Genomic DNA, 23,370 nt, shown 5'->3' on the forward strand with positions numbered 1-23,370 from the left:
TTTCACTTTAGGAGGGTGGCAACTGGTATAATCAAGATAATTGTTGGAAAAAGTGGTTTTCCTATATATGTTAGAGCTCACTTTGCCTTCGTCATGTAATATATATGTGTCTAAATAAGGCAATCCTTTCAAATCATAGGAATGCGTGAATTTCAAATATTCACTACTACTATTTACATATTCCATAAATTCCAACAATTCTTCTTCACCACCCTGCCATAGAATATAAATGTCATCCAAGAACCTTGTGTAGTATTTGACGTTCTTAAAATATTTGCTCTTAAATAACATACTGTCTTCCCAATTTAACATAACCAGATTGGCGTAGATGGGGGCACAAGCTGCCCCCATTGCTACGCCCCTGGTTTGTCTGAAGAGCTCACCTTCAAAATATATGAAATTATTTTCCAATACTATGAACATCATTTCAGATATCAAACAAATAGTGTCCCAGTCTAGATCGGTATGTCTCATCAAACTATTTGTGAAGGCTTCTAACCCTTCCACTTTAGGGATGCATGAAAAAAGATCTATCACGTCTATTGTAACTGTGTACAGGGAACTACCACTCAAAATTTCATTTACTGGATACTTGGAGAGAAAACACCATGAATCTTTCACCATATGTTGAATAATTGTATAAATATTCTTTAATTTTATATAAATAAATTTACCTATTGGGAAGGTTTTGGAATAACTACCAGACACGATGGGTCTCAAGGGGGGGGGGGGGTCATATGAATCCTTGTGTGTTTTGGGTATGCCTACCATAGTGGCTACCTTGAGATGTGAGACTCTTATAAACTTGTATATTTCATCCGTGATTCTTCCTTCTAGTAAATACTCATTGATATACGAATCTATTCGTTGATAGGCTATATGTAATTCATTTAATGAAATAGTTTCATAATTGCCTGTAGAATACAAAATGTCATAAATTTTCTGGGTGTATATCAAATTATCATAAATGGCTATACCCCCCCCTTTGTCTGGTTTCATTATTCGTATAGTAGAATCTTCCCTTAATGCATGTAATAATGCGGTTTCATCATATGTCAAATTCTCAATATTCGTTGCTTTTTTCAAATTCTTATACTCGCTATAAATTTCCCTTGTTACAACCTTATCAAAAGTATCATTTATCGGATGATTGACAGGTGTAAAATTACTTTTAACTACAAGAGAAGATATGTGTATATAGTTATTTGTATGTATGTATGTATATATATATATATATATATATATATATATATATATATATATATATATATAGGCTCTTTAGGGGGTGATGGGGGGTAAAGTTTGCACTGAATCTATCTGCCATGATGTTGGCAATATCAGTTGGTTCTGCAATTTTTCTGTCGTTGTGCTGTAACTCAGAGCAGATCTGGGTGTTGCCAGTGAGATTCTTGACATAGCTATAGACTGTTTTGTGGTTGTCCCATCAGTGGTGATTTTGTTTTCTTAGCTAGCTTTGGAGGATCTTATAAGGGATCTCAGCTTCTTACTGAGTCTGGCCAGGGAGCTCCTCCACTCATGGGATTTTACTCTTTTGTAACATTTTTTTTTGCTTCTGTTGTAGTGTTTGTTTATGACAGGGGACCGCCAGACTGGCTTCCTTTTTTTTTTTTGGAGGATAGCGTCTTGGTTCTGTTTGGGATAGCACGATCCATACACTCATGTAAGTGCTTATAGAGTGCATTTGTGTAGGCTTCAGCAGTCGTAATTGTATTGTCCATCTGCATGGGTGTCATGAAGTTTGCCACATCTGTCTTAAGTTGTAATGAGTTGTATATGTGTGTTGTGTTGCACCTTTTGTGTACATCATAGTGGTTGTTACCCTAGTATACACTTGTGGTAACTGCAATGAATGGGATGTGGTTCTAGCAAGGTATTTGCATGATACATTACATTTCCAAATGCACTACATGAGAGTGGCCTGTATCTTCCTTTCATGATGTGTACAGTCAGAATACCTTGAAAATGTATTAATTTAAGTGACAAATCTGTGATTTACTAGCTGTTGACCCAGCAGTACCAGGTAGAAATCCTGTATGTCAAACCATCTGGTCCAGGCTGTGCATGTGTGGACAATATATTTGAACAACTAAATACAATTTATTACAAGGAAGACAATGCAATATCTTGAGACTGCAGAAAATCAGACATTATACCATTTAACAGTTAGGTATTAGAACAGTATGAAGGCTGTTGTGTGAGGTACCAATGCTTTCAGGAACCAGGTCCAGAAATTGATGTCTGAGATCTTTGAGATACCAACCTCATTTCTAGACTAGATGGTGCTGTTGTCATCCATGTATCCACTGGAGATGACTTGCTTGTGGCCTGTTGCATCTTCATGAGTCGCTGTAGGATGGTGTCATATTATGGAACCCCTGCTGAACTGTTGGTATCATCTGCCTGATTGTACTGTGCAATGCTTCCTGACTTGACAGAAGAGAACCACTAGCAGCTGCTGTGCCCTGTGAGTGCGTTTGTGGGTCTGCAGCATTTTGTGGGTAGGTAGTGCCATCAGCCTTGCAGTGATGCTTGCAATGAGGAACATGTCATTTATTCCACTGACACATTCTGCATTTCATTTCATAATGTCATTAATCTTTTCTTTAAGCAATACATCTGCTGCATTTCTATTTTCTTCCAGGCTGCTCTGAATTCTGTGTCTCTTTATGGATGTATTGCTGTATGAAAGCTCAGAAAAGTTTAAATACATCAGTAAAATCACTTGCATACCTTTGTATAAACATATCAAGTAATACTTCTACAGTTAAGACAATAGTAAATGTTTGGTTTAAAGTTAAAAATTGGGTAAAACAGTCTAAAAACTGTGTTCCAGAAATGTTTATTTAAAGTTAGTGTTACATCTTTCCAGACACAAAAGGGTTAAATCACAGCAACACACCACAACAGACAATTAATACAGAAATTCACAGAATGAGTCAGCTTCTGTCAGTAATTGTTTACAGTTTTCTGGCATCAGTGTAAATGCTACAGCACATGTAATTCAAGATACAGACTTAAGGCACACTACAATTTCAAATACAGATGTACAGAATGCAATATTCTACTTCACATGTAATTCAAAGTACAGAATTGAGTTGCAGTATTGCACATACAGACATCAACACAGTCAATGTACATAACATGCAGTCAATGTCTCAAGTTCACGTTCAGAATGTAATCAATTCTAATTTTTTGTTTTCACAAACCAGTGCAAATATTGCACTGAAGGGGATAAGAGGGATCAGAGTGCAGATTTTGATCAATCTGATAAAGTAAATGATATACAGATTCCAGTGCAAAGTAAAGAAGAAAGTTCTATAAAAAAGGATTTTCAGCTTATCTATAAAGCGTGTGGCAGTCCTGCACCAAACCAGAGCATTTATCTGTCATTGTTTAAGGTTAAAATAAATGACAATATTTCATTGTTTACAGAAAAAAATATGGAATGATGTACTGATTAATACAGACATATAACTTCAGTTACCAAAATACCTTTATTAGAGGACACAAATGCAATTTTGTCAGGATTTAAAGGGTCAAAGATTACAACAGCTAACAGTTTGAAGTGTGACAGCTCTGCATTAGGTATGGACATGTCATCAAAGTTCTTTGTTATTTTAGATTTCGGTAACAATATGTTATGGAAAAATAAAAATGCTACATAATGTACAATAGTGCACACAGATGACACTTGTAAGAATTTGCATGCAGTAGATTGTGTAAATGTACAGAATTTAAATATTTGGTTACAGTAGGAACAATGCAGATTTATGGGCTAAAGATAAAATAAATTCCAGTTCAGCTGACACAGCTGAAGCACTCAGAAAGACATATTGGGTTTGGACAGTTAGGAGAAAAGGGTAACGGTATGCATTTATGTAGTATAGGGTATACCAGAAATGACAAGTCAAGTTAATTTGCAGAATAAAGACTTTACAGTTACAGATTTGGCAAAGTTTTCAGGCTAGTGCTGAATTCAGGGCTGTGTTACAAGTTTCTGAGTTGCCCATACCTTACTTGGATAGAGGGAGGTTTCTCTGTTCACCTGTGAGAGAGGGGAACTTTGAGCAGCCATCTGTCCCTGGAGGAGTTGTTCCAGCCCAGAAGTTAGTAGTTTAAAAACTGGGTTTGCACGGTTTTGTGCACTGGGCAGCACTGGTTAGCTAAGGTTAAATTATTCCTGGCTCCACTAAGTCTCCTCTTCAGTTTTTCACTTGAAACTAGTCTAACTCTCAACCTAAGCACTCAAAAAGCATCCTACAATCCAGCACTTGCTCAGACCTAATAGCAAGCACTAATATACCCTGACACTTAACTGCCCAGCAGGGCAAGGCTCTTTATCCACCCCTCACCAACCAAGTGACTAAGCAGCTCACCCTACTATTCAGGCATGACCAAAGGGCAACTTCAGGTGTACTCTCCAGTCCAGCTGGTGAATCTGGGTATCCTGAGGCAGTGTTACAACTGCCACATGTACACAGACAGCCCTCTCCTCCTACCAAAAAACACTAATATATGCGAGAGATGCAATTATACAGCCAAACTGCAGGCTAAGGTCTCTCCACCCAAGACTGGAACAGACAGTCATGAGGAGAAGGTTAATGCTTGCACCACACCTCCAGCCTCACATAGACCTACTAAACCAGCACTAGCAAAAAAATACACATAAATACATGAAATCATACTCAGAGGCTCTAAATAAAAACCTGCAAAAACATCAGAGAGCTCCAAAGCAGACACCCACAAAACCTACATCTCCTGTCACAAATCAGACAACACATAAAACACAAAATCTATGTTCCACACAATCACAGCCCTTAAGGCGAAATAACATACCTAACACACTAGTAATAGGCGACTCAATAGTCAAGCATGCTGTCAACCCACTCACTAGACTGGACAAGGAGAAGGTTACTGTTAGCTGCCTATCGGGACCCAAAATCCGCCACATAACACAAGCACTCAGGTCACTCCAGAACAAGTACAAATATGACTCTGTCATTGTTCATGTTGGTGTGAATGACTTGAAATGTACCTCCCTGGACTAAATGAAAAGAGACATGGAAGAGCTCTCTGATCATGTAGCCCAGGCAGGTATGACCCTGACCCTGAGTAGCATCCTGCCCTCACCAAGAATGATACCTCAGTATAAAGAAAAAAATATCAATTTCAACAATTGGCTAAGCTTCTGGTGTCATTCAAAGGAGATCCAGTGTCTGTCAGCCTGGGATGACATGCTCGACAAGCCGCGTTGCTTCGCAAGAGACGGCTTGCACCTGTCACCCCTTGGCTTTCGAATACTGGACAAGGCTCTTGCTGCCCCCATAGTGCCTTTTTTAGGCAAGGCTCAAAATTCAAACCCACCACCGTAAACAGCACAAGTAAAAAAATGAGGGTTATGCTACCCAACGCCAAGAGTTTAAATCTCAAAATGCATGCACTCTAAGCACTCCTAAGTATGGAGAACGTCGACATCTGTGCAGTAACTGAAACCTGTTTCAAGTCTCCAGAGAGCACTCCAGCACTACTGGGCCACAACTCATTCCACACATTTCGGCCACAGAACACGGACCAAAACATAAAAGGAGGGGGTGTATCCATAGTCATCAAGGATACCTACACCTCCAGGTTAGTGGTGCAGAATGATACCTCTGAGATCATCCATGTGCAACTAACATCGGGCAAATCTGCAATGCAAATTGTGGCCTGCTACAGATCACCCTTCATGACCCAGGACCACCACTCCGCCTTTCTGGAGACACTGGAAAACATAAAGGTCCTACCGAACACCCTGATATTGGGTGATTTCAATTACCCTACCATTAACTGGGAAAACTACTTGAGTACAAACTCCCAGGCTCAGCGCTTCCTGGAATTTATCAACTCAAATGCCCTGGATCAGCTGGTAAACTCCCCTACCAGAGGCCACACCATATTGGACCAGGTCACCACCCACATGGGCGACAGATGTCCGTACTGGAGGTCAACCCATCACTGGTTAGATCAGACCATAATCTAACCACCTTAGATGTCCACACCCCACTACCACCCCCAACCAAGGAAACAACAGTGAAAAACTTTTCTAAAGCAAACTTCACCTTACTTAAGGCAGAGGTGGTAAGTTTCACAGCCCCCACACTAAAGGATAACACTGCCTAAGATGCAGAATCCTTTACAATTGCACTCTATGAGCACCTACAAGGATGCATGGATCGTGCCATCCCTAGCAAGACCAAGACTCACTCCCCTAAGAGAAGGAAACCAGTCTGGTGGACCCCTGCCATAAACAGGTTATACAACAGAAGGAGAAAACTAGTTCAGAAAAAAAGCAAATCCCAAGAAAGAAAGACATCCCTGATCAGTATCAGTAAGAAACTAAGGTCCCTCATAAAATCATCCAAGGCTAACTTTGAAAGAAAAATAGCCAAGGATTCGAAAGATAACCACAAAGCCTTCTTTAGCTATGTCAATAATCTAAGTGGCAACTCGCAGATATGCTCTGAGCTAGTGCAAAATAGCACAAAATATACTGATCCTACTGATATTGCCAATATCCTGGCAGATAGATTCAGTGCAAGCTTCACCTCCCTCTCACCTTCAGTAGGGCCCAATACCGGCAAAGGGTAGTGTCCCAGAAATCACAGAAGCACAGGTGAAAACAGCCCTTTCAAAATCCAAAAACACAGCATCAACAAGGCCAGATGGTGTCCCAGGCTGCGACTTGCACGAACTACAGAATGAACTAATCCCCCACCTAAACACACTGTTCAACCTCAGCCTCTCCACAGGCTACATGCCCATAGAATGGCGCACAGCAACAGTTATTCCACTCCACAAAGAGGGGCCACAACTGACCCTGGTAACTATCACCCCATAAGTCTGACTAGCCTGGTCTGCAAGGCTATGGAGCACATCGTCATGGAACTCATTAACAAAGACATTGGGAATCTCCAGACACTTGACCCGACCCAGTTCGGCTTTGTTAAGGGCAGATCATGCCTACTAAACCTGGTTGACTTCTTTGAGACAGTTACCAAGGCCATAGACGAGGGAAAGGTGATTCACACAGCCTACCTTGATCTCGCCAAGGCGTTCAGCACCATTCCTCACTTGGGTATTATAGAAAAACTCACCAGCCTGAATATAAACCCCTATGTCAAAAGATGGGTTGCCAGCTGGCTTACAGACAGAACTCACATGGTAAGAATAGCGGGCTCCAGGTCCGACTCTAAACCAATCACAAGTGGTGTCCCACAAGGCTCTGTTCTGGGACCCCTACTGTTCGGCATATATTTCTCAGAAGTACAGGCAAACACAGGAGGACTATGGCTAACCAAGTTCGCCGATGACTGCAAACTGGGAACCATAACTGACTCTCTGGCTGACACGGACATCCTTCAAAAAGGCCTTACTGAGATAGAAACCTGGTATCAAAGTCATGGCCTCAAGCTAAGTGTCACAAAATGCATAGTCATCCTGTTTGGGAAAAACAAAACACCCATGAATTACCACATAGGCGGCAGCCCCCTTAATACAGAAGAGGTAATAAGAGGTCTGGGGACACAGGTAGATAGTAATCTGTCCTTTGACAATCATATTGCCAAAGTAGATAGGAAATCCTTCTATGTGGCCCATTTAATTACTAAGGGGTTTGCATCTAGAAATAGAGGTTATAGTGCCCCTCTACTCGTCACTCATCAGACCTATCATAGAGTACAATGCCCCATTTGGGATGTACCTCACAAGACACTTCCAACAGCTGGAAAGACCACAAAAGCACCTCACCAAGAGGATTACTGGCCTCAAACATATGTCCTATGCAGCCCGACTGAAAAAACTCCAGCTGTACTCAGTGGCATATCGCTTACTCAGAGGTGATCTCTGCCTGACTTACAAAGCCATGTCCAAATCAGAATTGATGGACATGCTCCACCTAAAGAAATCCAAGTCACTGTGAGCCACACACTCTAGTGAGCTAAACCTCGCCACAACAATAAATAGAACATGCTGGTGGGATAGATTTCTGTCACAGAGACTCCCCATGCTTTGGAAAAAAATTCCTAACTACATTAGGCAGAGTCCCTCACTAACACTCTTCAAGAGAAGCCTTGATGAGTGGATGGGTAACAGAAAAATATACCCCTGGGATCACTTCATTGGCTCTGCTTGACAGAGGCTCAGTTAATTAATCAATGGGGCAGTGAAAGCCGAAACACTCTGGCTAGGCTTAAAAATGCCCTCGGGCAGATAGCCTAGTACCTACCTATGAACCTGTGAGTCAAAAGTTTAGCAACAACTTCCGAAAAAGATGAAGATGACATGTTTAGGGCTGGCAACTAGACAACGTAAAACTCCACTGCCAATCATGAGTGGACAGGTGATTTGCTGTGATGACCCCTAACTGGGAAAAGCTGAAAGAAGAAGAAGATCTGATTTCTTACATGTAACTCCCAAGCCTGATCCTCTAAGGCAAGATACTTTATTGAAGTGGCCCAGAGAGAAGACTTCTTAGATTTGACAGAGCACAGTGTTCTGTAACCCTAGTGTAGCTTCAGGCATTCTTACACCTGACAGAGCACAGTATTCTGTAACCTTAGTGTAGCTTCAGGCATTCTTACACCTGGCAAAGCACAATGTTCTATAACCCAAGTGCAGCTTCAAGCATTCTTACACCCGACAAAGCACAATGTTCTGTAACCTTAGTGTAGCTTCAGGCATTCTTACACCTGACAAAGCACAGTGTTCTGTAACCTTAGTGTAGCTTCAGGCATTCTTACACCTGACAGAGCACAGTGTTCTGTAACCTTAGTGTAGCCTCAGGCATTGTTACATCTGACAGAGCGCTATGTTCTATAACCCTAGTGTAGCTTCAGCCATTGTTACATCTGACAGATCACAATGTTCTATAACTCAAGCATAGCTTCAGGCAAGAGCACAATGCTCTATAACCCAAGTATAGCTTCAGGCATTCTTACACCAGACAGAGCACAATGTTCTATAACCCAAGTGTAGCTTCAGGCATTCTTACACCTGACAGAGCAAAATGTTCTATAACTCTAGTGTAGCTTCAGGCATTGTTACATCTGACAGAGCACAGTGTTCTATAACCTTAGTGTAGCTTCAGGCATTCTTACACCAGACAGAGCACAATGTTCTATAACCCAAGTGTAGCTTCAGGCATTCTTACACCTGACAGAGCGCTATGTTCTATAACCCTAGTGTAGCTTCAGCCATTGTTACATCTGACAGATCACAATGTTCAATAACTCAAGCGTAGCTTCAGGCAAGAGCACAATGCTCTATAACCCAAGTATAGCTTCAGGCATTCTTACACCTGACAGAGCACACTGTTCTTTAACCCTGGTGTAGCTTCAGGCATTCTTACACCTGATACAGGACAATGTTTTTATAACCCACGTGTAGCTTCAGGCATTGTTACATCTGACAGATCACAATGTTCTATGACCCAAGCATAGCTTCAGGCATTCTTACACCTGACAGAGCACAATGTTCTATAACCCCAGCATAGCTTCAGGCATTCTTACACCTGACAGACCAAAATGTTCTATAATGCTTTTGTAGCTTCAGGCATTCTTACACCTGACAGAGCACAATGTTCTTTAACCTTAGTGTAGCTTCAGGTGTTCTTACATCTGACAGGGCACAATGTTCTATAACCCTAGTGTAGCTTCAGGCATTCTTACACCTGACAGAGCACAATGCTCTATAAACCTAGAGTAGCTTCAGGCATTCTTACACCTGACAGAGCACAATGTTCTATAACCCAAGTGTAGTTTCAGGCATTCTTACAGCTGACAGAGCACAGTGTTCTATAACCCAAGTGTAGCTTCAGGCATTCTTGCACCTGACAGAGCACAATGTTCTATAACCCCAGCATAGCTTCAGGTATTGTTACACCTGACAGAACACACTGTTCTATGACACTAGTGTAGCTTCAGGCATTCATTTTGACAAATTAAGTCCCCCCTTGTGCCAGTATAGTGCTTGAATGCAAGCCCTGAGTCAGTTTTTGAAAATGTGTACTATAATTTCTCCTTAAAAAATATTATGTATAAACTTCTGCTTTCTTTCTTTGACTTATATTTTTCATTTTATGGCCATGGTCTAGTTTTATAGCAGCTGTAGTCCCAAAAATAGACCTGGCATAGAATTTGACTAGTTAAACAGTTTTCAGAAATGTACAGCACCAGTGGCAGATGTTTTCAGCTTGTATTTTAAATATAGCTTTATTTTAGTTTGTTATAATTTCTTCTGGGAACTGAGTCTGTTTTTTTGTGGTTAGACTTCATTTTAAGTATTAATACTGTTTTAGTATGTCTGAAAAAAATGTGCAGATATTTGAGCAGATAGCAAAATTCCATAATCCAGCAGTTTGCGAGATGTGGGACTTAATGAATTTAAAAACACATTAGCAAAATTTTATTATTAAAATATATGGACCACAGATAATTCTGAGAGCTCAGCTGTATGCAGGATGTAGTGGGATAGTTCTCTCCTGCGCTTTATATGCAGGAACTTTTCTTTTTCACTTTTACTTCAGTTTATCTTCAAGTTCTCATATTTCTGAAGAGCTCCAGAATGGCAGAGGAAGAGAGGAACACTATTCTATTTTAGTTGCAGATGAACCTTATCTGCTGTGTGACAATGTGGGATTGCTGTAGCAATAATATGCTGCACCATCTGTTGACAAAAACTGCTAAACTTTGGGAGTTTAGCACAAAAAATTAATGATTATAGCTAATAATAAGTGTATGTATAGTTAAAAATAAATAAATAAAAATAAAAAGGTACTTGCCCCAACACACTAAAAATCACAAGAAATTCCCAAATTTGTTTTTTTTTTCCACTGGGCAGACAGAAGCACCACAAAATGTTATAACCAACTGCAAGGTTGTCATTCCTCATGATAAAGAAGAAACAATATTAACAGAAGCACGTTGTGCAACTTTAGTTTTGCTATTTTTCGCTATCTGGCCTGACAGAAGTTAAGTATGCAGAGTGATGTTGCATGGATATGCTGGGGATATGGCAGCATAAGTAGAACATTTGTTGGCAAATGGAGCATGAATTGAACAACGAGGGGACTGCTCTATGGCAATCCATGTGGCCACTTAGGCCTAACAGTGTCCATATAGTGTACCCATGTCAACACATGTCCACATGTTCAGTGAGGCACACCTAGGAGCTACACAACAAAGTCCCTTTTATGGGCATATTGTAATGAGAAGAAGATGGTTAGTTAGAACAATCAGAAAGGGGGAAAAGTAAGCAAACAAAGAAGCACACAGAAGGACAAGGGAGGAGGAAAGAGTGGTGTGGAGAGGAGGAGTAATGGGACACATGTTCTGTGGGACAGGAGACCATTTTATATTTTTAAGAATGGTAGATAGAAAAGGTAACATAGGAAGGAGGGATTAGAGGTTGCTATAATGGATAATGTGTTTACCTCACAGAAAAAGTATGAGATTTGATTCACACCTTTCGTCACTTTCTGGGTATTGGCTATGCATGTAATAGCCTGTGGATTGCTTGCTTAGTACTTACATATGAGATGGTATTAGGGGCAAAAAAACTGACACAAAAACAGAAAGGGGATATTTTGACACAAATGGGGTGTCACAAATGAGATACAGACAGAAAGAGGCAGGACAAGTGACAATGGGGAGACTTGAACAACAAACTGGGAAAGGGAATGTGACACAAGGAGAGGCAGCAGCATGATGAGGGATAGAGAGGACTGACTGCCTACTTGCACTACATCAGCTTTTAGTACAAGCCCTAGAAGATGTTGCACACAGCCTACATCAGTTTTTAGTACAAGCTCTAGATGTCACATGCAGTCAGCCTACATCAGGTTTTAATAGATGCCCTGGAAGATGTCACATGCAGTCAGCTAAACAACAGAAACACAAAAGCAATATATAGTCCTGAAAGACAACTGCTACAGAAGTACATGCGGGTACAGGGCGGGAAATGATGGGAGATAATGTCACCCGCATGTAGGGTAGTGACACAGTACTCAAGTGTCAACCACCATGACTGTACAGCCATCAAAGCTAGGCAGAAACAACTCCACTCATAAAATTAAGTACACAGCCCTGAGGAGGTTATAGACAGGTGACATTTACTGTGTGTAAATGTTGGGATGTTTAACACTGGGTGGCAATAGGCCACATTATAATACCAGCATGAATACATATGGGTGATGTCAGTCCACTAGCATCATTACCTTAGAGACTGGATTGATCATGCCTAAGATAAGCAGAAGTGTCGCTATAGTGGGGTTAAGGAGCAGCTGCCCTGGGCACAAGGTGATAGGAGGCATAATTATCCAGTGGTGATCAGTCATGTGCAGCACCACCATTCATGTCTGTGCTGGAATTTTTAAATACTGAAATGAATTCTGATACCACTCTTCTTTTGCTATTGAAGTACTTGTTTCAGCATTTCATGTGTGGTATAAGCTGTAGCAAGCAGCTTGCTATGCACTTTAAAAGTAGAAGATGATTTTTATTTGCTCCATAACAAATAATTTAAGAGTACCGAGGACCTAGTGCTTCTTAGGGGAGAGGTGCAGAGTGCCAGATCAGAGACTAGACCTATATTTTCTTATTTCTTTATTCCACTTTTCAGCTTAGAGTTGAGGGGTGCTAGATCAAGAAAAGGCACCAGTTATATATGGTGGATTGGTCAGTCAAACAGAATGCCATGTCAGGCTGATGCAGGCATAGGGGACAGATAGTTGTGTGACACTGAACTATGCCATCTGCACATGTATCAAAACAGAGACTTATGGGTTTGATTCCCACAGCTTACATTTGCCTACTGTATGACTCTAAGCAGGTCCCTCAATCAGACATTGATCCTGGGTCACCCCTGAAAAGTGGCAGTGTCCAGTGGGCCTACCTAGTTAATAAATGGGTGTTGTTGTTATTGCTAGAAGGGTGAAAAGAATACATAGTCTTTAAAAATGAGAAACTTTAGATATTTCCCTTTTTGAATAGGTGTGCAGATTCTATATTTCGCATTATCTGGCTTGCAAGAATGAACCTTAAGATTCCAGGAAAGTTAAAAGTGAGATACTGGAACTGCACTTTTCACCCATTTTGTACACTGCCACAAAATTAACACCCCAGATGCATATGCAATTATTTAAATATTTTACCATGAGAAACAAAGCTCATTTCTGCCCATATCTGAGTAAGAAGACATGGAGATTAAGCATTGTGAGCATTGCAGTGGGTGGTGTACTAATAAACAATAAAATAAAAACAAAAGAAACCTCTAGTTAAGTGACAGTCTCCCACTAAGTCTATGGGAAGTCTTTGAATTGATGTGTACCTGGAAGGAGAAAAAGGACTCCACTGAAAGGAAAATGTTGCTAAGTAAGGCGATTCTGGCAATTAAATAATGAAATTTTATTATTTTCCATCTGAATGCGAAGCTGTCTTCACCGACATATGTTTCTTCTTTTTATTCCTGAATCTTTGGCATGCTAATACCATTTAGATTGCACACTTGACCTTGTATTGCACATTCTTTTCCTGTAAAGACCCTGCCATAAGATTTTCTTTCATTATTACTACCAGTAGTTGCTTTTCCTCTCTGCACTGAAGCATTTTTACAACCCTTCACTATAGGTTCATAGGTTGGTACTAGCCTATCTGCCCAGAGGCATTTATAAGCCTAGCCAGAATGTGTTGGCTTTCACCGCCCCCTTAGATTAGTTCCCTGTGCCTCTGTCCAGCAGAGCCACTGAAGTGATCCCCAAGGTAAACTTTCTCTTTCTCATCCACTCGACAAGGTTTCTTTTGAAGAGTGTTAGTGAGGAGCTCTGCCTGATGTAGATTGGGATCTTGTTCCAAAGCATGGGAAGTCTCTAGGACAGGAATCTATCCCTCCAGCATGTCCTATTTATTGTTGTGGTGAGGTTTAGATTCCTAGAGCGTGTTGCTCGAGGGGCTAAGATTTTCTTTAGGTGGAGCATGTCCATCAATTCTGGGTTGGACATGACCTTGTATGTCAGGCAGAGATCACCTTTGAGTAGGCGGTATGCAACCAAGTACAACTGGAGTTTCTTCAGTCGAGCTGCATAGGGCATCTGTTTGAGGCCAGTGATCCTCTTGGTGAGGTACTTCTGTGGTCTTTCCAGCTATTGCAGGTGTCTTGCAAGGTACATCCCAAATGGGGCGTTGTACTCTATGATGGGTCTGATGAGTGATGAGTAGAGGGGCACAATGACTTATTTTGATCTGGATGCGAACCCTTTTGTGATTAGGTGGGCCACGTAGAAGGATTTTCTAACCACTTTGGCAATGTGATTATCAAAGGTGAGATTACTATCTAAAAAAATTAAGTTAATTGTTTAATTGTGGCTTTCTCATGATATAAAAACTCTGTTAATTGACCTGTATGGTATCTGAAGAAGGTAGGACACTGATTCTACCGAAAGCGCTCAGTTTATTGTGTTAGTGTATTGCATTTCATTATTAAATTGCGTTTATTGGAAAGTTATCAGTCCTACAACTCTGCTTACAGTGCTGCTTGCTGTTTTTGGTTTTACTAGTTTGTGGTTTTGCATTCAAGACTTGTTTGTGTGTTCATGAGATTACTATCTACTTGGGTCCCCAGATCCCTTATTACATCTTCCGTATTTAGGGGACTGCCACCTATGTGGTAGTTTGCGGGTACTTTGTTTTTTCCAAAGGAGATGATTATGCACTTTTTGGCATTTAGCTTGAGGCTATGATTTTGACACCAGGTATCTGTCTCAGTGAGTCCTTTTTGGAGGATGTCTGTGTCAGCCGGAGAGTCAATTATAGCCCATAGTTTGCAGTTATCTGCAAACTTGGTCAGCCATAGTCCTCCTGTGCTTGCCTGTACCTCTGAGAAGTATATGCTGAACAGGAGGGGACCTAGGACTGAGCCCTGGGGAATGCCACTTGTAACCTGTTTAGAGTTGGACCTAGTTCCCACAACTCTCACCATGTGGGTTCTGTTCATGAGCTGGTTGGCAACCCATCTTGTGATGTAGGGGTTTATGTTCAGGCTGGTGAGCTTGTCTATAATACCAGAATGGGGAATGGCATTGAAGGCCTTAGTGAGGTCTAGGTAGGCTGTGTGTACCACCTTTCCCTCGTCTATAGCCTTGGTAACTGTCTCAAAGAAGTCCACCAGGTTTAGGATGCATGATCTGCCCTTAACAAAGCCAAACTGGGTAGGGTCCAGTGTTTGGAGGTTCCTAATGTCTCTGCTAATGAGTTCCATGATGATGCGCTCCATAGCCTTGCAGACCAAGCTGGTGAGGCTTATAGGGCGATAGTTCCCGGGGTCTGTTGTGCCTCCACCTTTGTGGAGCAGAATAACCATTGCTGTGCGCCACTCTGTGGGTATGTAGCCTGGTGAGAGGCTTAGTTTGAACAGTGTGTTTAGGTTAGGGGTTAGTTTGTCTTTGAGCTCATGTAGGGCACAGCCTGGGACACCATCCAGTCCCATTGATGTTGTGTTTTTGGCTTTGGAGAGGGCTGTTTTAACCTGAGTGTCTGTGATTTCAGGGACTCTACATTCTTCTGGTATGGTTATGGGCCCTTTTGGGGGTGAGAGGGGGATGAAGTTTGCACTGAACCTGTCTGCCAGGATGTTGGCGATATTGGTCGGTTCAGTGTATTTTGTGCCATTCTGCACTAACTCCGAGCAAATCTGAGCATTGCCACTTAGATTCTTGACATAGCTAAAGAATGCCTTGTGGTTATCTTTGGAGTCCTTGGCAATTTTTCTTTCAAAGCTCGCCTTGGATGATTTTATGAGGGATCGTAGTTTCTTGCTAATACTGATCAGGGATTTCTTCCCTTCTTGGGATTTTACTCTCTTCTGTACTAGTTTCCTCCTTACATTGTATAGCTTGTTTATGGCAGGAGTCCACCAGACTGGTTTCCTTTTCTTGGAGGAGTGAGTCTTGGTTTTGCTTGGCCCCTCCTGTTCGGCATATACTTCTCAGAGGTACAGGCAAGCACAGGAGGACTATGGCTGACCAAGTTTGCAGACGACTGCAGTCAAGCACGATCCATGCATTCTTGTAGATGCCCATAGAATGCATTAGTAAAGAATTTTGCAACTTGAACAGTGTTATCCTTCAGCATGGGTCTTTGAAACTTTCCACCTCGGTCATAAGTAACGTGAAGTTTGCTTTTGAATAGTTTTTCACAGTGGTTTTCATGTCCGGGGGTGGGGGCGGAATATGGATATCCAAGGTGATTTGTTTATGGTCAGATCTAACCAGCAAGGGGTTGACCTCTGGTGTGGAACACCGGTCACCCATGTTGGTGATGCCAGGTCCAATATGTTGTAACCTCTGGTGGGAGTGTTGACCAGTTGAACCAGGGCATTTAAGTTTATAAATTCTAGGAAAAGTTGGGCAAGGGAGTTAGTACTTGAGTAGTTCTCCCAGTTAATGTTTGGGTAATTGAAATCACCCAATATTAGGGTGTTTGGTAGGACCTTTATGTTTCCCAGTGTTTCTAGAAATGTGGAATGGAGGTCCTGGGACATGGTGGGTGATCTGTAGCAAGCTACAATTTGAATTGCAGTTTTGCCCATTGCTGGTTGCACGTGGATGATCTCTGAAGCATTGTGCTGTGCCACTAACCTGGAGGTGTGGGTATCCTTTATGAATATGGATACGTCCCCGCCTTTTGTATTTCGGTTTGGGTTCTGTGGCCGAAATGTATGGTATGAGTTGTAGCCTGGTAGTGCTGGGGTGCTCTCTGGAGCCTTAAACCAGGTTTCTGTTACTGCACATATATCGATTTTCTCCATACTGAGAAGTGCCTCGAGTGCATGCATTTTGAGGTTCAGACTTTTGGCATTGAGTAGCATTACCCTCAGTTTTTTGTTACTTGTGCTATTTATGGCAGTGGGTTTGTCTTTTGAGCCTTGCCTAAAAAAGGCACTATGGGGGTGGCAAGAGCCTTGGCCAGTATTCGAAAGCCTAAGGGTGACAGGTGCAAGCCGTCTCTAGCAAAGCAGCGTGGCTTGTTGAGCATGTCATCCCAGGCTGACAGACACTGGATCCCCTTTGAATAACACCAGAAGCTTAGCCAATTGTTGAAATTGTTAATTTTTTTCTTTATACAGTGGTATCATTCTTGGTGAGGGCAGGATGCTACTCAGGGTCAGGGTCATACTGGCCTGGGCTCTGTGATCAGAGAGCTCTTCAATGTCTCTTTTCATGTAGTCCACGGAGGTACGGCTCAGGTCATTCACACCAACATGGACAATGACAGAGTCATATTTGTACTTGTTCTGGAGTGACCTGAGTGCTTGTGTTATGTGGCGGATACTGTCACCCGACAGGCAGCTAACAGTAACCTTCTCCTTATTCAGCCTAGTGAGTGGGACATCAGTGTACCTGACTATAGAATCACCTATTACTAGTATGTTGGGTATGTTATTTTGCCTTAAGGGCTGTGATTGCATGGCACACTGGTTTTGTGAAGTATGTGTTTCATGGTTTGTGTTGGGAGGTGGAGGTTGCTTGGATGTTTGCTTTGGAAGTCTCTGTTGGTTTTGCAGATTTTTATTTAGAGCCTTCGAGTATGTTTCCATGTATTTATGTGTGTTTTTTGCCTGTGCTGGTTTAATGGGTCTATGTAAGACTGGTGGTGTGATGCAAATATTTCCCTTCTCCTCTTGACTGTCTGATCCAGCCTTGGGTTGAGAGAGCTTAGCCTCTAGTTTGGCTGTATAACTGCATCTCTCGCATGTATTAGTGTTTGGTGGTAGGAGGAGGTATGAGGTTGACTGGCTGAGATAACAGAGATGGACTTTTATTATAGGACCATCTATGTATAGCAACATGTAGAAAAGTTAAAACATTTCAGTGAGATAGTTATGGGAACTGCACAAGCCCCAGATTGTGATCACACAAAAATAAGTGCAGCATTTTGGAGGAACAGATTAAAGTGATTGGTTTCAAATTATTGATTTTCTTTGAAAATAATTGATATGAAATAAAAAAAAAAGTCTGGGTAAACTGCTGCTAGATTGTAAGTTTGTCCTTATGATTGATTAAAACTGGCAACCTCTAATGTATATAAGTCATAAGAAAGAAAATGTCATTATAGTTAGGAATTCAGGTATGCCAAAGAGTTGAATAAATACTTTTGTCAGCAAATTTAAAGACATCACAGTTAAAGATTTGTTTCAGAAAGTGAAAATAGCAAATGCTGCAACGTGTAAGAGTTAGAGACCGGTAATAATGCTGTGATGAACAGTATAATGCAGTATTTACATATATTTCTGTGTAGGCATGCATCGGTAATTGGTGAACCCTTAAGACATTAAATTAATTCTGTAATCCTGCACTTATGATTTTTACAAGGCTTTAGTCTAAATTTGGTTTTCCCTTCATTTCATTTCATTTCATTGAATAAAATCAGAGCTGTAGCATGTCTGCAGGCTAAGTAAAGTGGTATTATGTATATACATAATAGCTCTTTGCTGTTTGTTGTATCAGTCTTTGCTAAAATGTAGCTATAAAAATATGATTGGGAGGGTGGCCTAATGGTTAAGGTGTTTGCCTTACAAACGCAAGGTGCAGGGTTTGAGTTTCACAAGGGATAATTGGCTAGGCTTACATTGACTTACAAGGGCAGTTAGCCTAGTACTAACCTGTAAACCTATGAACCTATAACTCCTTGCTACTACGTATCAACAAAACCTTACTGTTAAACAGCTTTACTAAATTGTAGCAAAGGGCTAAGAGAACTCCTACTTCCTAACACAAATATTGACTGACTAAGATTTAATTGCAGCTGCTTTAAAGATTGCTGATACTGCATCTAGGGACAGCCTGGCATGTCTTCTACTGTCCTGATTCTTACCCTTAACAGATTTCACATGGTTTAGCCACCCATTTTACCCTACTTTTGTCACATATTTGAAGAGCATTTCTCCCCGGGCCTCCACTGAAAAAAGGCTCTGTGGAACCTAGTCGGACTTTCCCGGTCAACAAATCATAAATAAAATAAAATAAATAAAAAATAGTTAGTTGTGCTGAAAATCATGGAGGGAGTTTTCAGCATTCCACTTTAATTGAAGATGTTATTATGTATATTATATATTATTGTTGTATTAGAGAAAGGAAATTTAGGCTGTAAGGATACTGCAGACATTAATTAATGAAATAACTGGAAATGGGGAATGGATCATGCACCAAATTTAATAAGAGAAGGAAAAGAGAATTGGTAGAAATACAAAGGGAACTGAAAAGAATGCAATAAAGAAAACCCAATAAGGGTCAAATCTGTTAAAATCTGTTACTATAAGAAAGAAGGTTAAAAGAAAAAGATACAAGTTGAAAATGATCATTCAGATTAATTTGATGGAAAAATGAAATGTCCATTACCAGTCTTTCTGTTGCCTCCATTATCACAACTGAAAGGGTTGGTTCACAATATCTTTCAGTTGAACGATTACTACTGGATGAAAGAAAGACCCTAGTCAATGGGGACTCTGTAATAGGAGGATTAGACATCTATGTATGTAACCATAATCATTTTAGATGACTGATGTGCATAACAAGGTCAAAAACAAGTGATATTGCCAATGCTTTACATAAACTTATAAATGACAACAATAAGACAGTCATTCTGTATTGGCCTCTAGTTCCAATATTATAACTATGTATGACATACATTTAATTAAGATTGGGGAGAGGATTCTTGCAAGTGATATTCTAGAAAAATAATTTATAATAATAAATTCCAGAATGCCCACAAAAATATTGATCAGATTTAGAAAATGTAGTGTTTAAATGTATTGGCAGCTAATGTACATAGCTTTAATAATAAGATATTTTTTCAAAAGTTGTTCTACAGTGTGTTATTGTTGAGATTTCCTATCAAATGGGAACCAGTAATATGAATGCTAAGAAATACCTGGGGAGTGTTTATGGGAGATTAAGAGAAAGCAATCAAATACCAGAAAGAAACACTTTTTTCAATATGTATATAAGAACTGGTTAAATGTCTTTATCTTTTAACTACTCTGTGGTGTAATGGACAAATGCCAAAAATTTAAGTTTCTCCTTTGTGTGACAAATCTTCTTGGACCTTTCAGAATAAAAATCTGTACACACTGTAGGTGTGATAAAAAGTGGTTTATTATAGCAATGATTTGGTCATAAGAGGGAAGCCAGAGTAACCAAACAAAGCCAAACGTGGGTAAATCAGTGTTATCCATACCCAACCATGGGTTATTGCTATTATACAATGAAATTATTTAAGAAAAAAAATTACTTACTTTTCTTAAATAATATCTTATGTAATGGAGCCGTGGTGTTCTTCCACTTTGTTTTCATATCCTGGGGCTTTCTTGATGTACTGCGCATGTGTATGGGGTTTACATTCCCATGCTTACGCACTACATCAGTGCTTTGAAAAGGAAGCAATTGAGAAAGAAAGGTCTTATCAGTGCTTGTTTTTGAATGTTAATGGCCAGTTTTTGTATAATATGTAGTAGAAGCATGTCGTAATTTAACAAGATCCGAACAAGTCTTATACTGATGAATTGAACCAGACTGAATTATACTGTTCATTGTTACTCTGAACTAAGAATTGTTCCCTTCTTCCATAATGGCAGAGTTGAGACAAACTGCATTGTTTTCTTATAGTTTGACTGTTACTGACTTCTGAATATTTAAACTGGACATCTAAAGTGACTCCTGCACTCATTCTCCTGAGTATCTAAATCGAACTGCTGTACCCTGTCTTCGGAGAATCTAAACTGAACTTCTGTATATTTGAACTGTTGGATCTTTAAACCAACTTCTGTACTTAATATCCTGAGTATCTAAACTGAACTGACTTCTGACTAGAAAATTTATCTCATAATAGTAAACCCTGTAAATTTCTTACAAGTTCTATATGCGTCTTTTACCTTGGTTCTCAAGCCTTGTATCATCTAAACAAGCTCTGTTTTTCTGGCAAATGTTGTGCAACTCTGTTAGCATGTTTCATCCTTACCAGTGTTTTATATAAACATTCCTTTCCATTGAAAACTGCTCTTACTGAAACTGTATGCAAAATGTGAAATATAGAATGAAGCTTATATGGCTACATTTCTTGGCCTATGGAAAGAGAATAACTGTATTTATTTAGGATTTATTAAGGCAAAAATATATTTATTTTAACCCTTTTCTTACAAAATAATTAAAATTAGAAGTCTTATTGAAAGCAGAAATAAACTGGCAAAAAAAAAGATCAGGAATGAACACATATCCGAAGACGATAAATGGGTATATATAGATAAGAATGTTAAATTAAGTGCATTAAGTTAACAGCATAAAGAGTGTACTTAGTGTGTTTTTTTCCTTTCTATGAACCACAACTTGCAAATTCTTTAACTACTTACAAAGTTGTTTTTCAGCTTGTTATATTTGTCCAACTATTTGGACTATGTATGTATATGTATGGACTAAATTTGAATGTTTTAAGTTAGTATGCTCTTCTGTATTAGGGTTTATAATAACATCATTTAATTATAAGCATATTAAGTCAAAGTGGAGCTTTCCTTCCCAGGCCTCCACTGAGGTAAACAAATGTCAAATAAAATAAAAATAAATAAAATATAATAAAGCACAGATAAATGCATTCATAGTAAAGGGACTATGGGTAACCTGTTTTTTTTTTTTCACCAAGAGCATTTATATTTTTTGGGGATAAAAACATAAAAAGTGCAGTGGCCAAATGCATGTAAAATGGCTACTTTTATTTAGATACTGTTAAGTGCTTTTCATTTGTCTCAAATAGCAAACATCATCCTGATGAAGTTTGCTATTTGAGAGAAATGAAAAGCACTTAATAATAATTAAATAAAAGTACCCATTTTACATGCATTTGGCCACTGCACTTTTTATGTTTTTATTTCACTGGTTTGCATTTGTTTTTGGTCGTTCGTATCAATATTTTTTGGGGATGCCAATGAAATGGTTACATTTTTCTCATGGATCATTTTGTTAGCACATATGAATCACACAATCATAATCAATTCATGTTGCTGAAAATGAGACGTTCATATGGGTAACTGTAATAGTATATAACATTATTAATATCTTTGGAATGCTAAATTATGCTTAAGGGTAACATAACAGTAAACAATATTAATAATATCCGTAGAATCCTGAGTTATGCAAAGACTTTAGATAAGATCTGGATCTCAAATAAAGATTTAAAACTGCTTAGAGGAGTTCTGGTTACATACTTGAAAAGTATCTTAATTGCTTGTTATTCAACTGACCAGGAATTTATCATCAAACACCGAACATTCAAAACACTGACCAGCAAAAGAACAATTTTAGATTGAATCTAAAATAATCAAAAACAACAAAAATTAACAATCTTTTTTCCCCAGGGGAGCAAGCCCCCTGTACCCCTGCTAATTATATATACACCATCCCCAAGATTGCAGAACATCAGGCTAAGATCAAATTCCCTTACCGCAATGCACCACAATCCCATACAAAATGCTGATAGCAACAATTCCATTGAAAACAATGTTCCGTCTTATGAGCTTTTGCTGTTTACCACCTGAATAAACATTTGCTCATAGGAGTGTTCGATGTTTCAGATTGTACCATTGCCTAGATACTTAGACTGGAAATCTACAATTGCAAAACCAGTTTATGAAGGAAAAGTTTTGTGTAAAAGCATAATAGCTATATGGATGTTAGCTTGTTTTATAACATGAAGAAGGTCATAAATTATTTGGATTTAAAAATCCTACTCAAGAAGTTAGAGAACATTTGGTTTACATAATATTTACCAATGTGCATGTGCAAGATCAGTTAAAACAATTAACCAGTTTTCTTACAGTAACTTTATTATGGCTTTTGAGCAAAAAAATTACTTGCAGATTAATTAAGCTTGATACAGGTGACCATATCTTATTGCTTAGTAAAGTGATTGAGAGAGGTACCTCAATATTTGCAGTGAGGTGTATAGTGGAATGGATGAGCAATAAAAATGGCAGACTGACTATGAGGCATAACATGGAAAAAGTATATGGGATATAGTTGAGGAGTACCAGGGTCAATATTGTGTCTTTATTTTTATTGTATTTTATTTTTGTTTATACATTTCAGATATCAAAATACTATCAGATTTGTTTTACTATCTTTATCTAGATGACTTCAAGACTGGAAAGTACTTTGGTTGCTTGAAAGTTAAAGGGGAACTCTCATTCATGTCCAGTACAACTGAATGTCTGAGCTGAAGCAAGCAGATGAAAATAAGTACAGAGCAATCCAAGAATCTGAGTTTTGTCCCATCA

The sequence above is a fragment of the Protopterus annectens genome, chromosome 13.part0 (assembly GCF_019279795.1).
Source record: "Protopterus annectens isolate FY-2018-M chromosome 13.part0, PAN1.0, whole genome shotgun sequence".
Classification (NCBI taxonomy): Eukaryota; Metazoa; Chordata; order Ceratodontiformes; family Protopteridae; genus Protopterus; species Protopterus annectens.